The 6,088-nt window shown below is 32.4% G+C and overlaps 1 protein-coding gene and 1 long non-coding RNA gene across 2 annotated transcripts in view; one reads left to right on the forward strand and one right to left on the reverse strand.

The window, feature by feature from the left end:
- LOC108737802 (unconventional myosin-XV) overlaps nt 1–6,088 on the forward strand; it is a 72,606-nt gene that overhangs the window by 60,313 nt on the left and 6,205 nt on the right. The window lies entirely within an intron of this gene.
- The window catches only part of LOC112906461, a 20,905-nt gene that overhangs the window by 13,651 nt on the left and 1,166 nt on the right, over nt 1–6,088 (reverse strand). The window contains exon 3 of the long non-coding RNA XR_003232369.1: nt 5,522–5,698. This is a non-coding gene — a long non-coding RNA (uncharacterized LOC112906461). The remainder of the gene's footprint in view (nt 1–5,521; nt 5,699–6,088) is intronic.

Raw genomic sequence — 6,088 nt, forward strand, 5'->3', positions numbered from 1 at the left:
TCCCGAGTCAAAAAATTGGGACTCATTTTGTCCTCATTTGATCTCAATAGAATTTTTAGGGATATTTCAAACTACAAGACTCAAAAGTCTCATTTTATCCGCGGTTTTCCCGTATCAGGACAAAATGAGACTTTTGAGGAGTAAAGATTATTTAGGAAACCTCATTTTGTCTTCAAAAAGTCTCATTCTTTTCTTGTTGAGGTTAAATTGAGGACTATTGCCATAGGATTGCAGACATTGAGAATAAAATGAGACTTTTTAGAATCCAATGTGATGAGTCTTATGAAAACTTATTGAGGTATCTGAGATTAAAAACGTCTAAATGAGGAAAAAATGAGTCTAAATAGTTCATTTGAGGATAAAATGAGTCCCAATTTTTCGACTCGGGATTCTTTGAAAAAGCAAAACCCCAAAGAGGAGTATGGTGTTTGTCCAAACTAGCCAAATGCGCTAGCTACAGTGAAGTAACGTTTTCCATCAAGTAGTGATGAGCAAAATTGATCTTGGTTTTGGTCAAAAACAAGACCATCATGATACTAGTAGGACCAAGATAGAACGATCAAGACCAAGATTGAAACTAAGACCGAATATGCTAGACCAAGACCGAATAAGCAAGACCAAGATCAATACCAAGACTGGGAGTCTTGATCTTGGTTTTGTTTTGCCCATCACTATTATCAAGGTATTAACACTTCGGGAATTGGAAATTAAAATAAACTAACAATATACTTGTTGGTACTTTGGTACAGTTATCAACCCTGTACTTACTAATATTTTTGGTCAATTCTTAATATAAACAAATGCTAAAAATAATCAATGAAAGTACAGTAAATTGTAGTTGAAAGTATAATGCTACATAATCGAAGAACATGGAATTGTAAGAACCTTATCTAATTGTACAATTAACCACAAAGGTCATAAGTCAACTTCCGTTTTCGCACAATTGAGAATTTCTCATGCGAACTGAGCAATTATTTACTTGTTTCCCAAGAAGGCCTTTCTTATTAGGCAACACAAGAAGAAAAAACAAAATAAGGAAAAATCATTTGAAAGGCAAATTTCTGTCATCAATTTGCTGCTAGCATTAAAAAGACACCGTTGTATACTTATACACTGGCAAAAGGCATATCCTATTGACAAATACCATTATTTATTTATTTTCCGTATTAAGAGATGATTTAACGCGTAACTGTTCTACGTATACTTGCAATAAGTATAGATGGTGTTTTTGAACATATACAAATTTGAATACAGCACCGTATAAAATTAGTCATTTACTGATTAGTAATATCACAGAATAATTTATATCTTATGAATAGTTTAACCAAATGTAAAAAGCCATTTTTAAATCAAAAATTAATTCACTAACCCATTTAACATGCTATAAAAATGCAAGCTATCTCAGCATAGTCATAGGACACAATAAATTTCAAACTTATTTTTTTTATTTGGTATAAAAATTATGGACTGTAAGCAGAGGTTAGATGGACATTTCTCATCACGCTGATGGGTTGTGAATATAATATTTTTCTCTTGGCATCATAACGTGATAATTGTTTAATTATTTCTTTGAGATTCCTCAACCTTCCAAATATTTCTATCAAAATACTATGAATATGTGGTCAAAGTTTTATTCAATGATCTCTGTCAGATCTATTTAAAAAAATTTTTGTCCAGGCACATCTCAAAATTTTTACAATTCCATTAAGAATTAACTAATTAATTAACATTAATTAAATTATAAAATACATTTAAAGTATTCTCCGAATTATTTCCAAGTTATTTATGGATGGTTTGAGAGGTAGATGGTGAAAATGCAGTTGACAGAAAAGGTTAGAAAAATGAGAAGGTTTTAGAAAAAGTAAGAGAACAGAGGGCGCCAGGAAATAAATATGCGCGGTAGATCGGTAGCATACTTTCTCAGACAGAAGGACTAGTTAGAGACATATTAGAAGCTGAAATAGAAGTAAAGAAGTAAGAGGAAGGCCTGGATTAGATTGGGGTATTTTTCGCAAATAGTTAAGGATTGTGGGATGTTCCAGTTTTCGGGAAATACGAATATTGACTCAATATAAAAAATTGATGACTCTACGATGATGATGAAGTTTTGTTAGTCTTTCAGTTGTGCTTTACCTATTCTCTTAAGATATTTAACGCATGGCAGAGAAAATAAGTAATGGAATAAATTCTGAAAGGGTAACGAGTAAATTGAGTTATTTTTATCAATCTTCTGCATAATGTAAGTAGTACCTGTATGAATGGATACCAAAATTGTTTTAGTATGTCATCACCATAAAGTCGTCAGGCCTAAGACTAGTTGAACTAGTAATAGAAGTAATCATTGCATTTCCCGAAAACCAGAACATCGCACATCCTTAACTATTTGCGAACAGTAGTAACCTAATCTAGGTCTACCTCTACTCCTGTTTCTGCCTCTGCTTTCATTTCTAACCTTTTTTATCCACAGTATCATCATCATTCGCCTGCGACACCACATTTCGAACGTTTTTAACCTTTTCTTTTCCGCCGTACCCATCTTTTTCGAATTTCTAAATTAACCATTCGTGAGTGTGGAGGAGACCTATTTTTGTTTATTATGTAACATTTATATAATATGTTACATCATATATTCGAATTTTTCGACTTAAATTGACGCACATTTCAAATTCATAATTGATTTATGCCTTTTTTTGGCGGTAAAATGACCTTTGATGCTATTAGTTTATAGTTATATAACAGGTGACTTTTCAGTAAATAAGTTCCGCAAAAATAAGGAATTAAATTATCCACACTTTAAACAAAATTATATAATTTCCTCAAACTATCTATCTATGTACCCATACCTAGGTATATTAATATCAATTTTTGTGTCGTATGCGGTTACTTATCGGCTAATAGAAAGCAATTAATAATTATTAATAAATAAAACATTACCTGTTATACTGTCATATTCCCTGCAGAAAAATTATCATCAGGTGTGTGTAAAGCACATTTGTAGTGTTACGTTCTGTGTGAAAGTAAGCTATGTAGATGTACTTTTAAAAATATGTAGGTACCATGGATTTAAAGTGTTAATATTGATGCTGTTTTGGTGTGAGTGATTTGTTTCATCTGAAAAAAAATGTAAAAATTGTTAAACTACTATATACACTAGTGGGGAGTTGAGAGCCCAGCATGGGGATATTCTGTTAACTAAATTTTCATTTTTAGCACCCTTTATTAAATTATTTATTCGTAAAATAAATAAATAAACAAATAACCATGCTTGGCTATACAAACGATCTACTCATTATTAATTACCTTCTATATAGCAAATCATATAATTCTACGAATAACTACTTACATCATTCGATTCTTTACGAAATTTTGAGAAAAGTTTCCCTTTTCAGTTTTTCGATATAATGCTTATTTCATGAGCAACAAACGATTGAAAATTAGTGAGATTTGCGCTGCATTTGCTGCAAGTAGAAGTGAGTGAACCCCCCCCCCCATAATTGATGTATGTAACGCTTACTTCTACTTGCAACTGGGAGAGCCGGTCGTTCTTATTTGATATTCTTTAATCGTTAGTTACTTGATTATTAAAGATGTTAAATATATTTAAAAATGTAGGGATGAGTTACAAAGATAGAAGAGTGATACTTAGTTTGTATAAAGAGCAACAGGCAGTTATAGAGCTGGGGCTGCAACGTAGAGAAGTAAATATTAGGAAGGGAGTCAGGCAGGGATGCACACTGTCACCGCTACTTTATAATCTATACATCGAAGATACGATCAACATAATTAGAGACAGTACAACTGTAGGGGTAGATGTGCAAGGGCAAAAGATTAGCATGCTTAGATTTGCAGATGATATATCAGTATTAGCATCTAGCAAGGAGGAGTTAGAAATAGCTTTAAATAAAATGGAAGCGGTATTGACAAAACAGTATTGTATGAAAATAAATAAAGTAAAACAAAAATACTGATATACAAGGGAAGAAAAAGTAGGGAAAGAGCGAATATAAAGATAGGAGACGAAAAATTAGAAGAACTAACTAATTTTCGGAATCTAGGAAGTCAGATAAATCAAGACGGAAGAAGCAGTAGGGATGTAAAGCAGAGGATAACGCAGGGCCGTGTCGTTTGGAGCGCAGCGCTGTGGGGATTCGAAACATGGACAATGGGCGCGGCGGAAAAGAAAAGGTTAAAAACGTTCGAAATGTGGTGTTACAGGTGAATGATGAGGATACAGTGGATAGATAAACTTAGAAATGAAGAGATATTAGAAAGAATAAGAGAAGAGAGGACTCTATGAAAGGCAATAAGAAATAGGTAAGGTAGATTGGTAGGGCACCTTCTCAGGCATGAAGAGCTAGTTAGAGATATATTATAAGCAGAAACAGGTCTTATGAGGAATAGAGGTAAATCTGTGAAGATTAGATTATTGTTCACAAATAGTTCAGGATGTTCCAGTTTTTGAGAAATGCGAAGATTAGTTCAGGATCAAAAAGAGTGGAGGTACGTGTCCAACCAGTCTTAGGACAGACGACCTTATGACGATGGCTTGATTAGTATACATCGGTTCAAGAAACTGTAAAGGACAACATTTCGTAGAAAATTTAATGATGTATTTATTTTTCTTTAAATATTATTGTAACACCCCATAATTTGGTAATTGCCTACACATTTAAGAAACTGCAATTTTCTGTCCAAATAAAAATTTAAAAATTTCTAAAACCATGCGTGAAGGTTCCTAAGTGCATAAACTGGCATAAATTCTACGTCCGTTATTTGCACATTTCTTTTGTTAATCCATAAGCATATAAGTAACAATAATTTATTAAGTATTTCTGGTCGCAAGAGTGGTCATCTGGTCAATGTACGTACCTATCTATACATGTGCCTTGCGAGTTCAAGCGTTCTACCATGTGACACACTTCTAAGTATATGAAGCTAACGATAACTTTATGGAATAATTAAATTTTTAACAGACAATTTACCGTCTCGCTATTTTATTAGATTATATCAAAACATGCAAGAAAAAGTTGAACGTGGAATTCAAGATTCCTTAGTATCATCATCATTCGCCTGCGACACCACATTTCGAACGTTTTTAACCTTTTCTTTTCCGCCGTACCCATCTTTTTCGAATTTCTAAATTAACCATTCGTGAGTGTGGAGGAGACCTATTTTTGTTTATTATGTAACATTTATATAATATGTTACATCATATATTCGAATTTTTCGACTTAAATTGACGCACATTTCAAATTCATAATTGATTTATGCCTTTTTTTGGCGGTAAAATGACCTTTGATGCTATTAGTTTATAGTTATATAACAGGTGACTTTTCAGTAAATAAGTTCCGCAAAAATAAGGAATTAAATTATCCACACTTTAAACAAAATTATATAATTTCCTCAAACTATCTATCTATGTACCCATACCTAGGTATATTAATATCAATTTTTGTGTCGTATGCGGTTACTTATCGGCTAATAGAAAGCAATTAATAATTATTAATAAATAAAACATTACCTGTTATACTGTCATATTCCCTGCAGAAAAATTATCATCAGGTGTGTGTAAAGCACATTTGTAGTGTTACGTTCTGTGTGAAAGTAAGCTATGTAGATGTACTTTTAAAAATATGTAGGTACCATGGATTTAAAGTGTTAATATTGATGCTGTTTTGGTGTGAGTGATTTGTTTCATCTGAAAAAAAATGTAAAAATTGTTAAACTACTATATACACTAGTGGGGAGTTGAGAGCCCAGCATGGGGATATTCAGTTAACTAAATTTTCATTTTTAGCACCCTTTATTAAATTATTTATTCGTAAAATAAATAAATAAACAAATAACCATGCTTGGCTATACAAACGATCTACTCATTATTAATTACCTTCTATATAGCAAATCATATAATTCTACGAATAACTACTTACATCATTCGATTCTTTACGAAATTTTGAGAAAAGTTTCCCTTTTCAGTTTTTCGATATAATGCTTATTTCATGAGCAACAAACGATTGAAAATTAGTGAGATTTGCGCTGCATTTGCTGCAAGTAGAAGTGAGTGAACCCCCCCCCCCATAATTGATGT

Source organism: Agrilus planipennis, unplaced genomic scaffold, assembly GCF_000699045.2.
Source record: "Agrilus planipennis isolate EAB-ADULT unplaced genomic scaffold, Apla_2.0 scaffold3, whole genome shotgun sequence".
NCBI lineage: Eukaryota > Metazoa > Arthropoda > Insecta > Coleoptera > Buprestidae > Agrilus > Agrilus planipennis.